This window comes from Agrilus planipennis, unplaced genomic scaffold (genome assembly GCF_000699045.2).
Source record: "Agrilus planipennis isolate EAB-ADULT unplaced genomic scaffold, Apla_2.0 scaffold233, whole genome shotgun sequence".
Taxonomy (NCBI): domain Eukaryota; kingdom Metazoa; phylum Arthropoda; class Insecta; order Coleoptera; family Buprestidae; genus Agrilus; species Agrilus planipennis.
In genome coordinates, this window is record NW_020440688.1 from 138966 (window position 1) to 151151 (window position 12186).

Below are 12186 nucleotides of genomic sequence, written 5' to 3' on the forward strand. Positions count from 1 at the left end.
TTTTGACAGTTATACTTCATTTACTTTCTCTAGCGATTTGCCCCTTCCAATGCCTTGGATGCGCGCTGGCAAAATCGTAGATAGGGAGAAAAATGCTCATCATACTTTCGACTCTTGTTCATTAAACATACTTCTTCATATAGTACCTGCCAAAAGTTTTATTGAATCATGAATAGTAATGCGAGTCGAAAACAAGCGTTAGTACGTCTTCAAATATAAATAAACATCTCGTTGATATTTTCAGTAGTAAATGGTACCAATAACAGCACATTTGAGCAATGCAATTGTAATGGATAAAATGGTCACTTTTTCCGTGCAGTACTGTACGCATTATACGCTCCTCACCGATTAAGAGTTTGGCCGAGAGTTGCCTCCTTCCTTTCTGACCTAGTGCTGTTCTTTTCTACTTTGCGCCGGTCAAACTGAAGGTCACATCGCTACAGAAAGTAAACGAAGTATTAATGGAAAAGACTGATTAACATATTGAAAAATATAACAGGGGTTGAAGAGTGATATGTACTTTGTTTAAATTTTCAATACGTATACTAAAAAGATTGTGGTGACAATATGCATTCTTACCTAATTTTTACTTCTCCAACATAGTACAAAGTAAATACGTAATACAAAATTAATATTATAATTCGTCTACTTCTTCAATTGTTTTCCCAGTCTAAAATAATAGTAATTCAACCAATTAATTGCGCATCACTTTCAAATCCATTAAAAGATATTCTTACGTGAAGTGAATACGATCGTTTCCTGTAGAAGTACATGAAGGTATTGTTCAAGGACAAGTGTAGGATAACAAAGTGCAATTAACGTCATTTAGCAGTAATACAGATGACCTGTTATTTATTATATTGTTGCTTTCCGGACAAATGTGAATCGAACAAAGCGTAAATTGTACATCATCAGACGGTTGGCTGGTTTTACAGAGGAGTCGGATTATTAATTTGAGGTGTGGTAGGTCGCAAACGACGAAAGATAATTAAGCATTATTTAATGTTACTAAAATAGTGGCTACCGTCAACGGATGCTATTAGCGACTGTTGTTATAGGACTATTACGGGACACCCACAACACTTGTGCTGATGTATTCAAGATGACAAATGAAAGTAAATATCTATTATCTACCTAATTGTTAAATGTTGCAATCGACGGTTGTACAATAATAAAGGTTGGTTTGGACTGAACAAACACTGCGAACCATTTCGTTCTTAACTTTCAGCAAACGTTCAGCTCGCGTTCGATTAGTTAATCCGAGCAAGGATTTGTGATAATACAGTCGAATAAGTGACATATGATAATGATAATACAGTCTGGATAAGTGAGAGCTCAAGGGACCGCGATGTGTTTTTCTCTTATAGAGGTTTCTAACTAACCCGAGTTTCTAGCTTACAGAGTTACAGGAGGAATATGTCTCACTTATAGAGGTATATAAAAATACGGTTCGACAACACATTGAGTTTTCGTTTAGACATTATGAGGTAGTAGTACAGGACCTTTCTTCGCAACTGCTTTTATGAACTGACTGTAATAAGATTGATAAACAAGTCGGTACGCACATTTGGCTATAATAAAATAATAAAAACTTACTCGGTCATTCGAATACAACGTAAGTTTTTAGAACTATAGAAAACGACAGACACACATCTGGTCATTCGAATGAAATAAGAGTCTTGAAATTTAAGAACTAGTCATAAAATAACAAAAGTAAACTGTTGCTAATAGAGGTATAGGCAAGTAGCAATCTCACTGAAATAGGTTCACACATGAAAAATGACTGTCACTTATACAGGTTTTATGTTTCTCACATATAGAGGCTTTAGAAGGGCAAAATGACGAGACCTGGCAAATACTCTCTTTACTACAGTTTTCTATCTTACCCTGTTTTCACTTATCCAGGTTCGACTGTAATAGTAAAATACTGAACTAATTACTTGAAACAATATGGAAAGTAAGTGAAAGGCGCTTCACCTATTTCTGGATAGTATCGAGATGTATTTCTCTCCTAAAATAAAAATAATTTTTGTATTATCACCTTGTGTTTTACAATAAATAGAACAATTTCGTGTAAAAAAGTATAAAAAATTATTGTATCCGCTTATTCTTGGAGCTCAAGTGAAGAGTTACCCGCGTCATTTCGAGCTAGCACTGTCTACCTGTCGCAGAATAGGGAAGAGATCACCAGTCAATTGCACTTGCCGGGGTTGAAGAAGGTCTGAAGGCAGGTTTATCTCATCGATCATTGTGTGTGTAGTATGTGTGCTGATAGCGACAAATAAAATGAATTCCGTTAACGATACTCTTGGAAACGTCGTTCAGACAATGGAAAGTCTACGACAAATGGAGAGTTCTGCTAAATATACCAACAGATAAATTTTCGATTTATTCAAAGAAGGAAGTAAAAAGACTAAGGTGTAGATAGGAGGGTTATTTTTATTTGTTTTAAATAGATATTTTAATTAAGGTTTGTTAAGATACAGAATTGCCCTTTAAGTGTCCTTTCCGAATATAAAATTGACCCAGCTTCATCTTTTGGAATTAATAAGTTATTAATTGACAAAGAAACAGCGTTAAAACAAGAAAACACGTGTTTAGACAATTAATATTTATCTAATTAAAGCTAAAATATACATCAGGGAAAGGGAAAGAGTAGTTAGGATATAATTTTTTAACCTAATCTTAATTAAACAGTCAGTTAAAAAAGAAACAACTTTGCGCCGCTACCGTCACCGTTGTGACTCCTGAACCTCCTTAAATCCTTCAAATGCGATAGTCCATCATACACCATTACGGCATGTATTTTATATATATTAGAAAATACCACAAATGGCGCAGTAAACGCCATCTGTAGCACGATGCTACATTTTAGGATTACGTATGCTCCAACAAGGTCCACTTGTGTGGATATCTACTTGCTGAAAATGTAGCATCGTGCTACAGATGGCGTTCACTGCGCCATTTGTAGTATTTTCTAAAACGCACTGTTAAGACAGCAGGTAAAAGTTGGTTTGTGTTCTGTCGGAGGTTCCTGCGACGCGCTGATGAGATCCAAAAAGATCGAATCGCGATCCGCGTCTGGCAGTTTCGACAGAATACAGACCACTTCGAATTACTTTATTTAATAATAATATTATTACCTACGATCACGTACTTTGCACCCATATATAATTATATTGATTAGTATTTTTAGGAATGCAGTAGATATGTTTTTTTAAGAAGTATTTACCTTTAAACTTCTTCTCTATCCGAAAATGGTTACAAATACATATTAACGATGCTATATCTTGTGATTACCTTTTGCGCTAGCTAAAGACGATGGGAAATAAAAGCAAATCAAAGATCTCGCAAATTACGCAAGACAGCCCTTTCCGGTAACAAATAGATAAATAAAGAAAAATGATGGATAGTGACGAACACTGTACGGAAAGCAGCAGAAGAAAAAGGATCTGAGGGGAAGATATATTCACGAGAAGCAAGATGATAACAAGATCATCTACAAAACAGAAAAAAAACCGATGAAGAACTAGACCAGATAATAGAAATGATGAAAGAAATGAAAGTAGAATGAAAACGGATAAACCAAGAACAAACTGAAATCAAAGGAGAAATAAAGAACATAAGAGAAGAAAACACAACATTAAGAAAGCAAAATGGGAATAAGAGGGAAAGTCGAGGATGAAGTAGAATAACTAGAAGAAGAAAGAAGAAAAAACAATATAGTTGCGACAGAAATATATATGATCGATATACAAGCATAAATTAAAAAAGTGCAAAAATTGGGAGAAAAAAATGATATCTTCAAAAATTTGAGGACAATGGAAAAGTTATGAAAAACAAATAAAAGCCGAAAAAGAAAAACAAAAAAAAAGAACTTATCCTGTCATCAGCTAAAGAATGTGTGGAGTTATTGCAATAGACCAAAGCCAGAAACAAAGAAGATGGTGGACGATTGCAATAAAAATTACGTAAGGAAAGGTAATATGTAATCTGAGCTATTTGGAATTAATGATGGATTGAGACAAGGTGGGGTAATGAGCCATTATTTATATTAACTTAGGATGATGTCATAAAAACAGTAGAGAGAAGAATCTGCAAATTATTTGTCGGATATAACAAAATGCAACCAGTAGAAATATCAGAATGTACCTTTGCCGATGACATATTATGTACTCCCACTGAAAGAAATTTGCAAGAGAATGTAATTAAAGAACTAAATAAGAAGAAAATGAGGAAATACATTTATTGACATTTAGTCATTTAAGTAAGCCAAAAAAAAATAGAACAAGTTGATACCTTGGAGTTTTAATAGGTCTATAACGAAACATGTAAAATGAAGTGGATGAAAGAATTATTAATGCCGCACAAATATCTTACAGCCTTAACAAGACGTCTATTGGAAAAAAGGAGATAAGCAGAAAAAGTAAGATAACTGTCTACAAAACCGTATTTAATCCAATCCTAACCTATGTTAGTGAGTGCTGAATGACAAATACGACGATGAATAGCAAACTGCAAACCATAGATATGAAATATCTACGAAAAGTCAAAGGAATAACCAGACGAGACAGAAAGAGAAATAACGCAGTAAGAGAAGAGCTAGAGATAGAATCAATCCTTAATGTTTTTGAGAGAAACCAACTTAAATGGTTTGGACATCTAAGCCGAATGAATGACAGTAGACAAGCCAACAAAATCTGGGAAGCTCGAACAAAGCGTAAGAGTAGTAGAGGAAGACCCAGGAAAACTTTGAATGGCGAGGTGGTAGTAAACTTGGAAAAAGAAAAAAAGGAAGTGTACAGAAGTGAAATCAATGGCAATGACAAAAAATAATAGACAAAACTTGTATACTCCATACGAATGTAATGTAATAGCCTCACACCTTAGGGTAGGAGGTTATCTATTTCGTATTAAGTATGAATTTCTTTAACATTGCTTGTGCGTCGGAGCTTAAAATCTTCAAATTATTCCCTGTATAATTTCGGAATTTATTTGTCGTGAAAAGCAAGTCTGAAAAACAATGCGATTCGGGGTTGAAATTTCGATAGCTGTCATTCGAGCATTTATGTTAAGTAGTACGCCACTTGACAATGAAATACCTTTTTCAGGAATTTCCAAGCAATCTCACGTAACAAAGGCTAAGTGAGCTGAGATCGTAACGTTATTAAAGTTATTATTAGACCCAACACATTAGCATTATTCAGTCATCGAATATTTACCCTTTATGTGGTTATTTATACGTACTTGTGAGTTGTGACCTAGTAAGCCTAGCACCCTTCGACAGTCGACCCTGATCGACACCGATTACTTATATTCCTGTATTATTTACATGAAAATATTGACTTTTAAAACCAGATTTGCTCGCCTTGATATCCTAAATACGAGTTGAAGATCATTGACGACCATATAAAACTAATTTTTCTATCCCTTGGGAATAATATTTCTTTCCTGGATAAATGGTACCCTATGTCCTTTTCTTGATAATGTGTGTACAAAATTTCATGATAGTCGGTTAAGTAGTTAATATTAATGGGATTGTTCCGAAAAATTTTGTTTCGTTTTTGTTTTTATACGATTTTGTGTAGTACTTAATATTTTCATTATACCTGTAAAATTTGATATTATTAGCTATTTTAGTTTTTGAGATAGAGATTCAAAATTGTATTAACCGCAAACATGTGCGGCGGCTAATGACGTCACTATAGTATAGTGACTATACGCAACTATGGACTCGGAGATATACCATGACCGCTACCAGCCGTTCAAATAAAGCGTGGCAATCTGAGAATAAGCCTTTAACTGACAACAAAGTTGATTTTAATAAAGTTGCCTCTATTAACATATCACAAGCTGATACAATTAACATCATGGACTACTTCAATACTAATAAAGGATACACACAAGTATAAGAATAGATTGAATAAAGTCCTAATGATACCTACGTTATTAGTTTAATAACTAATTATTAACAATGGTAATGTATATTAAATAATTTCAGTTTTTACCATAAATTATTCCTGACTAATTACTGCTATTTGAATGTATTAATACTATATACTTTACTCTTATTAATCTATCATCATCAGCATCGTAAGGTCGTCAGTTCTAAGACTGGTTGGACACGCACCTCCACTCTTTCCTATCCTGAGCTAAACTTCGCGTTTCCCTAGAACTAGAACAACCCACATCATTAACAATTTGCGTACAGTAATCTAATCTAGGTCTACCTCTACCCCTCCTAACCCCTGTTTCTGCCTCTAACTCTGACTAGATCTTAATACCTGAGAAGATGTCCTAACAACCTATTTCGCCTATTTCTTATTGACTTCCATAGAGTCCTCTGAACTCCTATTCTTTATAATACCTCTTCATTTCTAACATTTTCTATCCACGTTATCCACATTTCGCTTCCAACCTTTTCTTTTCCGTCGCGCCGGCTGTTCACGTTTCGCACCCGTACAACGCCGCGCTTCAAACATACACCTTTAACAACCTTTTTCGAATTTCTAAATTACCCGTCCGCGAGCATAGAAGTGACTTTTTTTATTGAAGGCGTTTGCTTTATATCCTTATTACTCCTTCCGTCCTGACTTATCTGACTTCCTAGATATCTAAAATCGGCAACTTTTTCTACTTCTTCGTCTCCTATCTTTATATTCGCTTTTTCCCTACTTTTTCTTTCCTTGCATACCAGCATTTTAGTTTTACTTTTATTTATTTTCAGCCAGTACCGCTTCCATTTTATTTAAAGCTATCTCTAAGTCCTCATTGCTAGATGCTAATACTGCTATATCGTCTGCAGATCTAAGCATACTGATATTTTGCCCCTGTATATCTATCCCTACAGTTGTACTGTCTTTAATGATGTTGATCGCGTCTTCGATGCATAGATTAAAAAATAGCGGCGACAGTGTGCATTCCTGTCTGACTTTTTTCCTAATGATTATTTCTGTTTGTTGCAAACCTAGCTCTATAACTGCATGTTGTTCTTTATACAAACTAAGTATCACTCTTCTATCATTGTAACTGATTCCTACATTTTTAATTATATTTAACATGACCTCACGCATTCCCCTATTTCTTCTAAACCCTAATTGGTCTTCCGCTAATAGTTTTTCCGCCCTTTTTTCCATCCTCCTGTGTACAATTCTAGTTAAGATTTTTGACGTATGGGAAGTTAAGCTAATTGTTCTCAATGTCTCGCACCTATCCGCACCTCTCTCTTTAGGTGTGGTTACTACCACGTCCCGTTTATAATCCTCTGGAACTTTCCCCATCTCGTGAAAATGTGACTAACTATCTTAAACATATTATCTCTAACCTCTTGTCCTGCATGTTTTAGAATTTCCCCCTGTATCCCATCTACCCCTGGCGCCTTATTATTCTTTAAGGTTTTAATGCTACATCGAACTTTCCTTTTATTATGGGCTGACCTAGTTCATCTATCTCCACACTATCTTGCTTCTCTAATATATCTCCTAACTCAGGACCGGCGCATCTATCAGTTGAGCAAAAAAAGGAAAGGAAAGGAAAGAAAAACAGTAACGAAATTGGTCTAATTGTAAAATAAAGAAGTTATAGTCTCTATGTCATTATCAACTTATATTTAAAGCAAAAAAACATTATAGAATCTTTTGGTTTTAACTGATAAACTCATATCTCTGTTTGGCATATTGCCGTATCATTATCATTAGCCTTTAGTCGAAGTGAACGGTGATAAATCATTTATCCATCTTTTACCTGGTAGTTTATATTTTGAAATTATGCAATACTAACATTACCTTCCATTTTGTAGGCGAGTCCCCTCTTCCATAGCCAAACCCAACAGTTTTGCGAACGTAGTAACGAAAATTTTCGTAGGTATTATTTAAGTTGCGAAAGTGGCTTCGCTCGTCTACGGGATGAAGGGGATTGATATGGGAGTGGAAGGGAGAAGAAAAAGACAAAACAAAATTATTCATTACTGCTTACTCTCTCGTACTCATTGAAGGGTATGAAGTGACTTAAACTAACCTCATGTAGCGGCTCCTGCGAAGTTAAAGTTTGTCCGGCTCTGATATAGAATCAAGCAATGTATACCTACAAAAAATACTCCGTAAATACAGCCTATAACGACTAATAACTAGCGTTGAGTCGCGTACAATCATCAAGTCTATTCGTATAATGACGTAACGGCTGGCCACGCCTCTTTTCCTAGAAGTTTTTGAAGAATTTTGACTTTTGTTTTTTACTTGCACTTTCGATTTATGAATTAAAAAAAATGCTAAACAAGCACATTATGATGACTGAAGGTATTTGTGGTTATGTTCGGTTATCAATTCATTTGTACTGTACGACACTGGTGGTATTTTCAATACTAAAAACGATTTTGGTTTTTGATTCAAAAGTAAATCTCTAAAATCACATATACACCTATGCTTAGGTTTAGAAAAAAGCAGAGTAGCTGTAGCGTACAATTAAACATAAAAGCGGGAACATTTTTACGACCATACTTCATTATTTTATACGTTAAATATTACGTGCAGACAGTTCCCGTTTTAGTCGTTTTACATCGTTCGCATCGAACAAAATTTCGACACTAATTTTGTTTTTACGTTCGTTTTTCACTTTTTTACGTCATTTGTTGTGTGTTCATTTCTAGAATAACACGTATCCCGTTTAAGTATGTGGAGCAATTAACAATACAGTAAAGTGAACAAAACAAGAAGATAAAGAATGCTCGCCTAATATATTTTAAATGACTCGCTTTTAGTGTAAATCTAAATTTAAAAGAATCAATTGCAAAGTTGATGCGTTTCGACGGTTAACTCATCATGAAAGAGTTTTAATTTCACTTTGTACCTAAAAACTCGTTAATTATGAGTTAATCGTTGATACGCGTCAAGTTTTCAATACATCTTTTTGTGAAACGTAAACCATTTTAATACATTTACGCTATTACGCCGCTTCGTTGTTTCGTGTAAAAAAAGGGATTTAGTCTTCGTATATCACTTTACAATTAATTTTTGATTTATGCAAGAAAAAAGTAATTCATACTTTGCTATAAAATATGAGGCCCAGAAAATTTAATATCGATACCGTAGTTAAAAAGTCTCTTAAAAACCGACCTCGTCTATACGATAAAGTATCGCAAAACATTTTTATGTTAAGTAAGTGAACGCCGAAATTTATGGTGTGTTTTTTTAGTAGGTATTTATTTTAATTATATCATTTTCGCGTGTGATTGACCCATTTTCTTTCAAATGATGAAGACCAAAGATAGAAGCAATAATTTAACCCGAAGTAAATTTAAAAAGCATCATCACTAATATGAAGAATAAAAAATCGAACGATCCGTTGCCCGATCTGCGAAAGTACCTTCCTGAACTGTACATTAATTTCCGTTTTAGTAAGTAATTTCAAAAATAGAACATAAACAAAATCTAATCGGATGCGCACTATTTTACTGCGCAGCGGACCACTAAGCACATCTTGTTTTTACGGCTAAGACTCTACATTAGGTAAGCTACTACTCTAGTCTTCTGACAAATAATATACATTTTACGTTTATACCAATGAATGACTAACAATTATTACATTTTAAATCGCGAGGCGTGAGCCACAGCAAAAGCAGTACATATGTATAAAATAGTAATACACAGATTATAATCATATTAAAAACAGACATGTATGTAGTAAGGTTTCTTCTTTTTTCATTTTAACATAATATAAATAAAGTAATTCCAACTTTTTTTGACCTTTGGCCACATTTTTCATTAACTAACTCGTCAAAATTTGATTGAATTTGGTGAGCTATAGTTATTTTTAAAACTGCTTGCACATGCTTGTCTGTTATCTTAATCTTTCAGCAGTTTTATTATTTTTTGAAGTGGAAAATAGCGTTTTGCGCAAATGTGTGTACCGAACACATAAAATACGTTTAATTGCTAATAACACATTGGTATATCTCAATATAATAGAAATGAGAAATCTCAATAACCATATACTGTTATTTCAATACAAATCGCACTGATTTTCAATTAGTTCCAGCAGTAAATTTTTATAAATAGTTTCGGTATTAATTGGCAAAGGAGAAGTAAACAGTTGAATTTTATTTTTACGATTTTTTAATATGATGGAGCATTTCGTAATATGAGCAATTCTATGATCGAGCTGCGGGCTCCGTTTTGTACACATGTACATTTATGTGCAATATTTTCTGTTATATACAGTGTGTCTACATAAGTTAGTAGCATATGAGAATTTTTTTTATTATTAATCTTATGAAAAATAGTTTTATAAAAGGACCTGCACGGCCTAAAACACATAATGACATCATCAAATTTAATAATTTGTTAGTTATATACAGACTTCGACACAAAATATGAAACTTGTGTGATAGTAAAGTACCTTTTTTTTTAATAGCAGAAGCTGTTGAGAATTAAAAAGTAGTTACAAATATGCAACCATTTCTATCGATTGCTAAAATTATGATTTTGTATATTTCTTTATATTCTTGCCCCATATGAGTTTATGTATGTACATACACAATAATGCAATTCTTTCACTTAATATCAAATATTGGTTTTAAAATAAAAAAAAAAGGACAATGTAGGTGACTTAAGTTTGGAAGAAAAAATTCACTCAAAGTCGACGCCATTATGTTTACTTTTTTGATTTTGAAACTAATATATGACATAAGAGCAACAGGAAGTTATAGAGATGGGGCTGCAATGTACAGAAGTAAATATTAGGAAGGTAGTCAGACAGGGATGCACACTATCACCGCTACTTTTTAATCTGTACATTGAAGACGCGATCAACATTATCAAAGACAGTACAACTGTGGGGATAGATATACAGGGGCAAAAGATTAGTATGCTTAGATTTGCAGATGATATAGTAGTATTAGCATCTAGAAAGGAGGAGTTAGAGATAGCTTTAATTAAAACGGAAGCGGTATTGACAAAACAGTACTGTATGAAAATAAATAAAATTAAAACAAAAATACTGGTATGTAAAGGAAGAAAAAGTAGGAAAAGAGCGAATATAATGATAGGAGACGAAAAATTGAAAGAAGTGGCAGATTTTAGTAACCCAAGAAGTCAGATAACTCAGGACGGAAGGAGTAGTAGGGATATAAAGCAGAGGATAGCGCAGTGTCTAGTCACCTTAAAAAAAAAAGAAGTCACTTCTATGCTCGCGAACGGTTAATTTAGCAATTCGAAGAAGGCTGTTAAAGGTGTACGTTTGGAATACGGAGCTGTACGAGTGCGAAACATGGACAGTGGACGCAGCGGAAAAGAAAAGGTTAGAAGCGTTCGAAATGTGGTGTTACAGGAGAATGACGAGGATACCGTGGATAGAGAAGGTTAGAAATGAAGAGGTATTAAAAAGAATAGGAGAACAGAGGACTCTATGGAAGTCAATAAGAAATAGGCGAGATAGGTTAGTAGAACATCTTAACAGGCATGAAGGTCTAGTCGAAGACATATTAGAGGCAGAAACGTCTATCTCTTGGGAACAGTATAATCCTTTTTTAAAATAAAAGGTTATAGACGATTTAAATTTCTTAATTATGTTCGATACTAAAAATCGTAAAAAGAAAATTAATGTGGATAGAGAAGGTTAGAAATGAAGAGGTATTAGAAAGAATAGGAGAACAGAGGACTCTATGGAAGTCAATAAGAAATAGGCGAGATAGGTTAGTAGAACATCTTAACAGGCATGAAGGTCTAGTCGAAGACATATTAGAGGCAGAAACGTCTATCTCTTGGGAACAGTATAATCCTTTTTTAAAATAAAAGGTTATAGACGATTTAAATTTCTTAATTATGTTCGATACTAAAAATCGTAAAAAGAAAATTAATGTGGATAGAGAAGGTTAGAAATGAAGAGGTATTAGAAAGAATAGGAGAACAGAGGACTCTATGGAAGTCAATAAGAAATAGGCGAGATAGGTTAGTAGAACATCTTAACAGGCATGAAGGTCTAGTCGAAGACATATTAGAGGCAGAAACGTCTATCTCTTGGGAACAGTATAATCCTTTTTTAAAATAAAAGGTTATAGACGATTTAAATTTCTTAATTATGTTCGATACTAAAAATCGTAAAAAGAAAATTAATGTGGATAGAGAAGGTTAGAAATGAAGAGGTATTAGAAAGAATAGGAGAACAGAGGACTCTATGGAAGTCAATAAGAAA

At 33.9% G+C, this 12186-nt stretch overlaps 1 protein-coding gene across 2 annotated transcripts in view; it reads left to right on the forward strand.

Moving 5' to 3' along the window:
* LOC108739775 overlaps positions 1–12186 on the forward strand; it is a 33480-nt gene that overhangs the window by 6227 nt on the left and 15067 nt on the right. The gene's annotated exons all lie outside the window — the stretch shown is intronic.